A 12,750-nucleotide genomic window follows, 5' to 3' on the forward strand; every position below is an offset into this window, starting at 1 on the left:
TGAAGGTTGCTGGAGGAGAGGTGGGATTGGGGATGGGGTAACTGGGTGATGGGCATTAAGGAGGGCACATGATGTGATGAGCACTGGGTATTATATGCAACCAATGAATAATAGAACTCTACATTTAAAACTAATGATGTACTATATATTGGCTAAGTGGACTTAATTTTTTTTTGTTTTTTAAGAAGATGAGGGGATCCTTGGGTGGCTCAGCAGTTTAGCGCCTGCCTTTGGCCCAGGGCAGGATCCTGGAGTCCCGGGATCGAGTCCCACATCCGGCTCCCAGCATGGAGCCTGCTTCTCCCTCCTCCTGTGTCTCTGCCTCTCTCTCTCTCTGTCTATCATAAATAAATAAATAAATCTTTAAAAAAAAAAGATGAAAAAAAGCACATGTAGGGTTAAGAGGTTTAAGGAATTGAGAAAACAGTTTCTAGGAGCAAATCTAGTCTAGTGTGATTTTCTCCAGTATGTCAGACAACATGACACATGGCAGTTTTCAGAACAGGAGGATCACTGTTAGGGTATTGTATAGAAACCTAAACTGGGTTTCCTGACATTTGTCTGTTTCCTGACCTGAAAGAGAAAAGCTCTAACATGTGCTCTGGTCTGGGTTGCCTGTGAATAACTGATGCAACTCTAATTCAACGTGTAGCCTCTCACATTTTGTTCATTCTTTGTAAGTTAAGTTCTTTGGCACGCTTATGGTGGAGATATATAGGACATTTTTCCTGTTTCAGTGACCCAGAGTAGAGGCAGATGCATAAACTTACTATGATATTAATAACAGAGGAGGGTACAGCTACTTGGTTAGCATAGAAATGCCATTGCATGAGCAAGGGTGAGTTAGGAAATTGTAACAGAAAAGTTAACGTTTAATGTGGTCATACTTTTTCTCTGGAGTACAATATTATTTAGTCTTTTAATTATAAAAGTAGTACATGAATACTTTCGAGATTTTAAAATGCCAAGCACTGAAGCAAGGTCTTTAAGGATGAATTAGGGAGATAGATGAATCCATGAGTAGGAGGTGAGTCTAGAGGGAAGAGGACATGCCAGGGAGTAGAAATGCACAAAGTGGAGCTGTAGGAGACCATGGCAGATTTGGGAAATAGGAATACGTAGTTCAATGTCAGTGGAACAGAATACTGTGGGGAGTGTTTGGAGATGAGATTACGATGAAGATTGAGTTAAGGTTGCAAGAATTCTGTATGTTTAGATGTTTATTTTTCCCCTTTAAGGCAGAAGAATAACTTTATTAAATCTATAATAGAAAGATCACTTTGAGAATGGGCTGAAGTCAGAGAGTCTGAAGGCAAGGAGTCTCAAGGAATTTTATACCCATGGTCTATTTTAAATCTCACGGAAATGGGATTTGGCCTCATGCCTCTTAGCCTTGCTGCTTTGGTGTTGTCTTTGTTGCCATTCTTCTGGAGAAGTTACTGGTTTTTAGGTAAGAAAGTGGATGGAAGGCATTGAAGGCAGGACAATGAGCATAAAACAACCAGGGCTCAGGTAAGTACAATAGTGGGTGTTACTGACTAGTTGTGGGATAGTGATCAGAGAGTTTTGGGCCTTGAATTCTTATCCTACCTGTGACCTTAACTGGGTGATTGCGGGAAGTCAGTGAAGCTATTTTGGAATTCCAACTCTCTCTCTCTCTCTCTCTCTCTCTCTCATGAGGAGGTTGATCAAGCTAATTTCTACTGTCTCTTCCAACCTTAAAGGTCTATGTTTCTTCATAAATATCACTGTGAGCTGGTATGTTTGGAGAGAGTGTCACAGAGGATATGAAGTTATTAACTATCATTTCCATTTCAATCTCGGATGTGACGAATATCTTCTCTCTCTGTTTCTGTGGCATTATATATGTGCTTTTAATATAGGACATACCACATTACACTGTAATTGCTTACAGGGGTGCTGTTTAAAGTATTTAATGGCCACTTTGGCATAGGTACTTACATAATAGAAGGAACCTAGCTATAAACAGGTGGGAAGGTCATTTGGTGCACACTAGTCAAGTATCAGCTCTGACTGCTTGCATGTCTGTCTCTCCTTCTGGACCATGAGTGAGTCAATGGCAGGAACTGTGTCTTTATAATTTTGGATCCCACATCCTAAGGCAATGCTTGCCTCATAGTAGATGCCTAATCAATATTTGTTAGATGAACGGACAAATAATTTTCAGTGTCTTCTTGGTGTTTGACAGGCTCATGTGCTCAGTGAGTGTAGCTATGTTGCACGAGCTTGTAATGAAAGGAAAACGATGCTTGAACAGCTTTGCTTTTAGAAGAAAGCTGACAACCCTGAGGGCAAGCAGTTACAAAAGTACCTAAGATACTGGGCACTCATTAATTTCCAATAATCTTTTATTCCTTCTTTCTAGAGTCAATTATATCATAAAACTGGGACGACTTTCATTTTATTTTATTTTATTTTTTTGTCCAAAAAAAAAAAGCATTTCAAGGGCAAAAACCTCATTACTTCTTCACATTCACTTTATAAGCTATGGAGTTTTCTAGTTATAGTAAAAAAAAAAAAAGTAATGTAAGTTTAAGTCTTATCAGCATCTCAAGGCTCTTCTTGCTTAATCTCTTCCTGACAGAAAGAGATTTCTGTCCTTTTCCTTATTATCTAATTATGTTATACTTTGATTGTGAGTCTTCCACAAGCACAGGATGGCTGACTCATCATTTTGAATTTATCTTGGAAGCAGCTGTAAGAATTAAAAAAAAAAAAAACAAAAAACAGAAAAAACCTTGGTCAAGACATGTTGGTTAAAACTCCTCTTATTTGTACCATGAATTGTACAATCTCCAGTTCTCTTTGTCACTAGAGTATCCTAACTATAGCATTGGTGCCTGGGTCAGACTGGTAAAATAGCTATATTGAACACATGGAGCTCCAAACAAATGTTTAGAAAATGCGTTTATTCAAACTGTAATGATTCCGTGTGATTTCTTTCATCTTGTTTTTAATTCTGTGAAATGAGGTTACTTTGTCCATTTCTCTTCTGTATTACAATATTTAGTTTTTCTCTAATGTAAACACTGGTGGATTTTTAATGATTTGAATATCTTCCACTTGTGCATTTTAGTATCTCTTATGGATTTTTCTCCAAATAGATTCAGTTCCTCCACTTTTTGAATTAATGGCATGTTTATGAGCTGAAACACGATGATGGATACATGACATGTGAAACAAAAGAATACAGGAACATAATTAAAGGTATGGGCTCTGGAATCCTCATCCTGAATTTAAATCCTGGCTTTGCCCTTACCCTCTCCTCCAACTGGTTGTACAAACTTGAGCAAATTACTTTACCTGAGACTTGGTATTCTGATATTTAAAGTGGGGTGGTAATGAAACCTAGGTCATGGAGTTCTTATAAAACAGCACAGGATTTGGAACACAGTGAGCTAAAAATAAATGTTAGCTTGAAAAGCAAAAACATAATGGAACTCCAAAGCTCATATACATACATATAACATATAAATAGTACTACCCAGCGAGAAATCATGGTTAGCTATTTCAAAATTCATTTAAGTGAATTTTATTCTTTGACACTGATTGATTCATTCCCATACTTTATTATTATGCACAGCACACTGTGAATACAAATGTAACCCCACTGGTTTACATGTGATTATTGCCTGGCTCTATCCAGTCTAGTGTTAGAGTTACTCTTCTTTTACTATTTATTATTTTTTTATTTTTATTTTTTTTAATTTTATTTATTTATTCATGAGAGACACAGGGAAAGGCAGAGAGAGAGGCAGAGGGAGGAGACACAGGCTCCATGCAAGGAGCCTGATGTGGGGACTCCATCCAGGACTCCAGGATCACACCCCGAGCCAAAGGCAGACACTCAGCCACTGAGCCACCCAAGCGTCCCTTCTTTTACTATTTAAATAGTAATGCCTTGGGGCACCTGGGTGGCTCAGTTGGTTGAGTATCTGTGTCTCAAGTCAGGCTCCTGCTCACCAGGGAGTCTCCTTCTCCCCCTCCCTCTGCTCCTTCCCCCACCCATGCTCACTCTCTCTCAAATAAATGAATAAAATATTTTTAAAAATATGTCTTGAATCCTTCCAGCCGTGATGAAGTACCCAACATCTTTCCCATGAACGTTTTTCTCGGGCCCTCTCTTGCTTCTACTTGTACTCCTTGAATTATTGGGTCCTCATATCTTGTTCTTTCTTACTGATCTTTTCTCTTCACTCAAGTCAACCCCAACATGTCACCATTCTTTTCTTTCTTTTCCTCAAAACACTACTCATGGAGGCATTTGTATGTATTAGATCTTTTATTTTCTGAAGGATTTCCTGTATCTTGGAATAGTCTGTTGGACATCCAAAACAGTATTTCGTATTTTTCTTCCCCGCTACAGGAAACTGACTTTGTTCCTAAATCTTCCATCCTTTTGCCTCGGGCTGCTCCAGGCTTTCCAAAAGGCTCACTACCCATTAATCTCCTTCTGACACAGACCCCAGGGCTCAATGTTTCTCCAACTCTATTATGTGGAGCAATTCAGTTCTATGCCTGTCTTCCTCCATTTTGGCCCTTGTCCTGAGGGCTTTATTTTTCTAAACAAATCTTTCCACTGCCAGCTTTAAAATAACATTCCATCATCACCCTTAACTCAAAGATAAACAAGCTACAATATTTGCTAATTCTCCACAGTTCCTTCTCAATAGAGTGAAACCTTAAAATTGTGAGTCAGTTCACTTAAGCCCTCTGGGGAAAAATGTGCCTGGCAACCAAACTCACTTAGAGTAAGTTAGGGTCTTTGTATTATTATTGAGCTGCAAGACCTGCCTGGTCAGCCTTCTGGCTTCATGTTGTCCTACTCTACTCCCCTCTCCTTCTTCTCAAGCACTGTTGGCTTTTTTGCTATTCCTTGAACACAAAATCTACTGGACACATATTTATCAAGAATATTTCTACCTCAGGACCTTTGTACTTGCTATTCCTTCCACCTGGAAAGCTCTTCACTGGAAAACTCTCCAGAGACAGAGGCAACAATATGTGTAAAGACATAGTATGGTGCTTTTAATATGGTCTAACTTAAGTTCTATATTTGTGTGCAGGGCAGCATCGATCCAAGTATTGGCTGCAAACCTGGTGTAGATTTGTGGATAAGCTAATGAAGTTTCAGCATCCCTCAGTTGCATGAACTCCTTTCGAGGACCTAAAGGAGGACTTATCAATGTATTTATTTATTTATTTTTAAAGATATTATCTATTTATTCATGATAGACACAGAGAGAGAGAGAGACAGAGACAGAGACAGAGACACAGGCAGAGGGAGAAGCAGGCTCCATGCCAGGAGCCTGATGCGGGACTCGATCTTGGGACCATGGGATCATGCCCTGGGCCAAAGGCAGGTGCTAAACCACTGAGCCACCCAGGGATCCCCTATCAATGTATTTAGAAGGTTATATGGTTCTGTAAAATTTATAAAAGGAAGATATTTTAACCGCAATTGGTTAGAACAGTGGTTTCTTTTCATTTTGACTCACTTTTATCACACTTCTCATGTTGAGTGGTAGGGATGGTTACAGGAGGTTTTGGGATCAAGTATCAGGGAAGATGGCTAGGGATTCTTTTATTTGACTTTAGTGACATTATGTGATTCACAGTCACTTCTCTGTATAGTTAAATTTTTGCTAGCTGTTTCTGAATAACGTCTGGGAATTCTACATACAATCCATTGTACCAACTCACTGAGCATCGAGACATGAAGATGTAGGGCTAGGAGGTCATACTGTCATGTGAGTGTGTCCTTTGGTGCCCAACACCAGCAGGAAGGTAGTAAGGAGGATCACATGAGAAATCATCAGAGCCAGAAATTAATCTTAGCAAAATTCATAAAATCTTCCAGCTTATATACAAAAGAAACTGTCATTTCCCCACATTTGAAAACAATCTACATACGTTTCCTACTAGCTGAAACAAACTCCATAAACTGCATTTTCCTTTTTTTCTTCCTTTCTGAATTCATAGTCCTGTGCTGCTGATGCTGGCAGGCCAGGTCCCAGGACCCAGAGGGGCTCCCACAGGACCTGCCAACAGGGTCCCTGACTGCATGCAGGATAGAAATCAAATGCAAACTGGCAAAAGGTGAAAGCAGAGTTTATTGAAGGTATAGAGAGAGTTCATGTCCAGATAGAGTGTTTGGGAGACTCAGGAAAGAAAGGCGGGGTTTTGGGGTCTGGGGTTTTTTACTGAGTATCCTGGTCAGGCATCAAGGAACCGATTAGAACAAATTCTTTGGAGCCAGGAGGTCTGGGCATAGAGATGTCTAGTTCTGGTGGTGTGAAATATGATGAATATGATCCAGTCATTCTCACATGGTCCTTCCTTAGATATTATCTCTTCTAAAGAAGTCACTAACTCCTTGATCCTTACAAGGAAGATTATACTATTTGGATTTTGAGGCATGCGTAAAGTAGAGGTGCAGGTCCTAGCAAAAATAGAAGCAGGAAAAGGAACAGAAAGCAGGTTTCTATGGAATCCTTCAGTTTCCCTGTCTTACTGCTGAGCACAAACCTGTGCAGATGACACTGTACTGAGTGACATTACAAATTCCAGCCATCTAATAAGATATAAAATAGCCCATCACTCTTACTCAGCTATTTATCCATCTTTGATGAACTATCAGGTTTCCTCATAAACTTATTCTAAAATTTCTTCCTTAATCTCACTGAGATAAGAACCCACACCCACATGACATCAGCAATTGACCCCTGATTATGGTTATCAACCATTCTGGTGTGCCCTGGACCAAGGGATTTCCTGAGGAATGGAGCATTTCAGGGTTAAAATGGAAGAGTCCTGGCTAAACTGAGATGAGTTGGTTGTCCTGTCTTATTTATCAAGAATAACAACCTAAGGGACAGCTTATGGGACTTTACCTTCTCTCTGCCACAAAATAATTTTTTCCCATCTGCTGATAATTTATTCCCACATGAGGAAAAATTTTTTTTCCTTCTTTACAAATATGATACCTACCGCCATGTCCTGATTTATTGGCCTTTCTTTTTGGAATCTTGCCTTTCCAACTGACATCTCCTTTCTGTCATTTTATTTTATTTTATTTTATTTTTATTCATTTATTTATTCATGAGACACACAGAGAAAGAGGCAGAGACACAGGCAGAGGGAGAAGCAGGCTCCCTTCAGGGAGCCTGTGGGACTCGATCTTGGGACCATGGGATCACGCCCTGGGCCAAAGGCAGATGCTCAAACACTAAGCTACCCAGGCATCCCTCCTTTTCATCTTTTTAAATGTTTCCATTTCACCAAGTTTCTGCCCTCCATCCATAAAGACTTCCCTTGGCCTTTTTCGTCTTAGCTATCATTTTTGTCTCTCTCCTTCCTTCTTACAACAGATTACTTGAGAGTAGGCTAGGATCTCTGAATTCCTTCATTACTTTTTCTCTTGCTTTTGTCCTCAGAATTTCACTGGAACAATTCTCTTAAGATTCTCTTAACAATCCTCTTAACAACTGCCAAGTGGTTCAACAAAGAGTCTTTGTTGTTTTTTATCTTTTTACTCATTCCATTCTCCAATGGATTTTCCCCTGTTGATTTTCTTGAAATGCTCTTCTATCTTGGCTTCTTTACACTGCCCCACCCTAAAACTCCCTTTAGCTATGATTCTTTCCTTTTGCTGCCTCTAATGATTTCTTTTTTTTCTTTCCATCTCCTAAAAGTTGGTCTTCATCAGTGTATTGTGTTTAATCTTCTCTGTATACAAACTACTCATGGCATTTTACCTATTATCATGTGTTTAAATTATTTCGAAGATGGTTCCAAACCCTGCATTTTTATGTCCAGACCCTTTCTTGAGATGGAAACATTTATTTCTAACTCTACCTTGGACATCTTTTACCAGAAATCCTTCTGAGCTCTAACTTTAGCATGTTTGAGTAGAGGATTAGGATATTTTTTTCTTCACATGAAAAAGCTCTTCTTCCTAAGTCCTCTGTTTCTTTCAATAGTATGTCTGGTTTTTTGTTTTGTTTTGTTTTTTTAAGAGAGGGATAAGAGGAGGATCAAAGGGAGAGGGAGAGAAAGACTCATAAGGAAGCTTTACACCCAGCTCAGAGCCTGATGTGGGCCTTGATCTCACAACCCTGATACCATGACCTGAGCTGAAATCAAGACTAAGTGACAGACACTGAGGTGGGAACTTGGTGGGATGGGCACTGGGTGCTACTGAACTTCAATAGAAAGAAAAAAAAAAAAGAGCTGGATGCTTAACCGATTGAGCCACGTAGGTATCCCAGTATGTCTGTTTTTATGGCCATTTGTGCTAAAAAAAAAAAATTGAGATTCCATTTGTCCATCCTAAAGAACTCCTTTCTCCTAGTGCAAATTTAACCAATTGTCAAACCATGTAGAGTCTGACTCAGAAATGGCTCTGGCATTTTTTTTTCTAATCCAGTCTTCCTGCCACTATCATCCTAGGTTAGGTCCTCATGACATATTTATCTCATGTTCTTGCCTGTATTCCTGTTTCTCATGTTTCACCCTCAATTCATTCTATGCTCTGCTTCCTTAGACTGACTTTCAGGCTTCTGAAATATGACTTACAACTACCTTTTTAAGCCCTTAGTCCTAGTCATCCCCTGAACACATCTGTATTCCTTTCCAAGTGGTCTTCTAGTTATTTCTTAAATATCTTCTATGATAAGTCACTGTATTGCCTTGTGCCCATGCTTCTATCTATAGTGATAGTATCCCATTGTAGACTTTTAACATTCATGTTTAAAATTCATGATTAAAATTAAAATTCCACTAATATCTTTGGAATCCTTCATCATCTGTGGCCTTCTGATCATTTACCTCTATTACTTTCTTCTGTTACCTTCTTTTGGTATGAAATTAAAATCCTGAGATAGCAGAGACTGTGTCAGATATTTTCATATGATCTTTATGGTGACCTGTGCCCAGTTGATAATCAGTGTTGCTTGAAATGTAATGGTATATTTTAACTTTATACGTTTCAGTCCTAGAACACTATTTCACAAAATCTTGAAATTGTACTTGTTTCTACTTGTTGATTAGAAAGGTGAAGCATAGCTGAACCAAAGAGTCACCAGGTGGCAGTGCTACAGAGCTGTTCTCAACCTGCTGCATTCTCTGATGTAATCTGGATAGAAATAATTTCCTAGGACATTTTCTGCCACAATCCATACAAAATCACAGATTCATAGCTATTAGCTTTGGAAGGGAGCTGAAAACCTTTCTGTCCTACATTCTAGTTGTAAAACGAGGAAACTAAGGTATATATATATATATATATATTTAGAACTAGAAAGGATTTTCAAGGTTATTTGGTTTTTTTACAGATAAGGAAACTGAAGAAGTCATGACCAAGGAGATGTATTAGTTGGAACACTTTGTATCACAAAGTCAACAGAAACTGGTCTTTAAAACTAAAAAGAAAAGAGGGTGTTTTTTAAGCCCAAGTATCTGCAGAGTACAGGGATAAGTCTAGCTTTTAGGCAAGGCTGGATCCAGGGTTACATTCTTTAGCTTTTTATTCTGCTTTCTGCTGTGGTGGCTTTACTTCAGGTTTTGCATTTCCCAGCCACTCTTGTCTTAAGCTATTTATTGGTGGGTGTCTCTGCAAAGAACATAATTTACTTTTCTAACAGTTTGAGTAAGAATCCTGGAATTGAGTCTCATTAGGCAGACCTGGGTCATGTTCCAGTTGGAGCAAAGGGAGGAGTTTGCCTCATTCATCTCTCTGAGGAATGGTGTGGGCAAGGTCAGCTTGCGTAGTTTTTCATGAATATTTTTGCATTTCAGGATGGTGCCCTGCAAGGCGATGACTAGGGACTGAAATCTAGCCTGGGCTCCACTTGCCAAGGCATGATACATTGGAGCTGTATCTGCTTGAATGGGAAACTTTTTAAAATTTGCCTCAGAACACTGTATTCAGAAGAATGAATGAAAGCTGAGTAGACCTAAACAAAAGAGTAGCAGTTTAAAAAAATCATGGGAGTGTTGGGTAGCTCAGTCAGTTGAGTGTCTGACTTTTGGTTTCAGCTCAGGCTATGATCTCATGGTTATGGGAGAGAGACCTGCACTGGGCTCTGTGCCAGCACAGAGTCTGCTTCAGGTTCTCTCTTCTTCTCCCTTCAGCTCACATACTCTCTCTCTCAAATAAATAAAATCTTTTCAAAATTATGGTTAAATTTGATTTTCTTTACTTCTGTTTTTTTTTTTTTAAAGATTTATTTATTTGAGAGAGGGAGAGAGAGAGAGAGAGGATGGAGGGTAGAGGCAGAAGGAGATAGAAAGAATCCCAAGCAGACTCCCCACTGAGCTGAGAGCCTGATCCAGGGATCCTGGAGATTATGACCCTCACCAAAACCCAGAGTCAGATGCTTAACTGACTGACCCCCACTTCTCTGTATTTCTAGATGGGAGGCAGTGTTGCATTATACAAAATGTGTGGTGATTTAGAGTCAGAATGCCAAGTTGGAATCTTGGTTCTGCTACATTTTAGTTGTGTGAATTTGGGAAGAGTTTTAATATTTCTCAGCTTCAGTTTACTTATGTATAATAATCACGTTTCAGGAAAGTTGGAGGATTAAGTGAAGCATAAAAGCCCATCATAGAGCCTGGGACATAGTAGCAGCTCAATTAATATTAATTAATTGTGGCAGTTTTTAAACATGAGCCCCAAATTCTTGAACACTCTTCTCAGAAAGGGATGGGGTCTATGTCCCCTTCTCTTGAGTTGGGGAATGCTTGTGACCACATCAACCAGTAGAACATGGAAAAGTGACACCATGGGACCTCTGAGCTCAGGTCATAAAATGTCGTGTAGCTTCCTCCTTGAATGCATCTTGAAATGCTTCTCAGAAGTTGCCTCTTGGGATACTCTCTCTTTGAATGAAGCCATTGTATTGTGAGAAGCTCAGGCCACAGAGAGAGACGGATTTCCCTGCAATCTCTCAGTGGGAGGAATGCCAAAGAATTTTAAAATGCCATATGTTGTGGTAAATACTATGATGAGTGTGATTTTCCTACAAGTACTTATTTCCTTGATTATGATAAGGATGTCTATAACGGTAATGGCTAAATTTATGTGTCAATTTGGCTAAGCTGTGGTTCCACTGGCTTAGTTAAACACCAGTTTATTTTTTTTAAAAGTCTTTTTTTTTAAATTTATTTATTTATTTATGATAGTCACAGAGAGAGAGAGAGAGGCAGAGACACAGGCAGAGGGAGAAGCAGGCTTCATGCAGGGAACCTGATGTGGGATTCGATCCCGGGTCTCCAGGATCGCGCCCTGGGCCAAAGGCAGGCGCCAAACCGCTGTGCCACCCAGGGATCCCTAAACACCAGTTTAGAAGTTGTCGTGAAGGTAGTTTTCAGAAAGATCAAAGATTGAATAAAGACTCTTGAGCTGAATTTGAGCTCAGGACCACAGCATCAACCACAGCACATTATCTGAATTTCCTGATGGTCTGGTTTATGGATTTCAGGCTTACGAGCCCCTATAAGTGCATGATCCAATTCCTTAAAATAAATCTCTCTCCCCCGCCCTACCCATAAGTGTCATTGTATCTATTATTCTTTTTTTCTGGAGAACTTTGACTAATACAATAACTAAATATAGTAATAACAAGACACAGACATCTTTTTAATATAGAATAATTTCATTTCCATCATCAGACAATTAAGGTACTTATTATCTGAACTCACATTTTTTCATTTTAATTTTTATTTATTTTAAATTTTTTGTTGAACTCACATTTTAGAACTTAGAGAGTACTTATGCAGTTCCTAAATTATTATACATGTGTTAAACTTTGTAGCCCTAATAAGAATTTTAGCCTCAAAAAAGAAAAAGAATTTTAGCCTCATGTCTCATAATGCTAATCTTATATCTCCTATAATTCCCATTGTACAGAGCTCAGCTCATTAAACCTCTGGGGATTATTCTTTAAAAGATGTGAAAAAGTTTGTCGTGTGGGGAGTAAAACTATCATTCTGAGGACTGTGTGCCTCCTTAAGCACATTTTTAAGTGACATTTTTTTTTTGTTGTTTCACTGTCTCATTGACTCATTATGTAAATGTCATTATCGGGCAATTAGTATTTGCAGATAGGTATGGGATAATAGTTTCCCCTATTGACATAGAGATTGGTGATCTGATGATTGGAGATGTTAGGTGACTCATTTACAAGTGTTCTCTTGGGGAAGTATATCAAAGATGCAGCTTCATGATTTAATGAATTGACTCAAATTATCTTTTTCCCACCTCTTACCGACCTTTATGAATCCTGTGTCTAGCTGTCTTTATTTCTCTCATCTGAGCCTTGCTGATGGAATCAACATAATCTTTTTCCAAATTTCTATGCAATCCTATTAAAATTTTCTTCATTTCGTTAAATTATACTGAACTTTTAAGAGGAGAAGCATGTGGTATAATGCAAAAATTAATCAAGATTCAAAAGACCTAGATTCTGATGCCAGGTGTTGGCTCTTTAAATTGAGAGGAGTCCCTAGACAAACATCCTCACAGCCTCAGTTTTTATCCAAAATGACAAGTTTGAAGATTTGGATTCTATTACTTGATAACTACAAAATTTTTTGCTTGGAACTGTTTCTGAAGAAATCCTTTTGCCAAGCTCCTACAGAGAGCCATCGCTAAGACATTGCTAAAGGGAAACAGCTGAGATGTGTCTAATTTATAATTTATTAATTATAACCAGCTGCAGGGAA

Source organism: Vulpes vulpes, chromosome 13 (genome assembly GCF_048418805.1).
Source record: "Vulpes vulpes isolate BD-2025 chromosome 13, VulVul3, whole genome shotgun sequence".
NCBI classification, from domain to species: Eukaryota; Metazoa; Chordata; class Mammalia; order Carnivora; family Canidae; genus Vulpes; species Vulpes vulpes.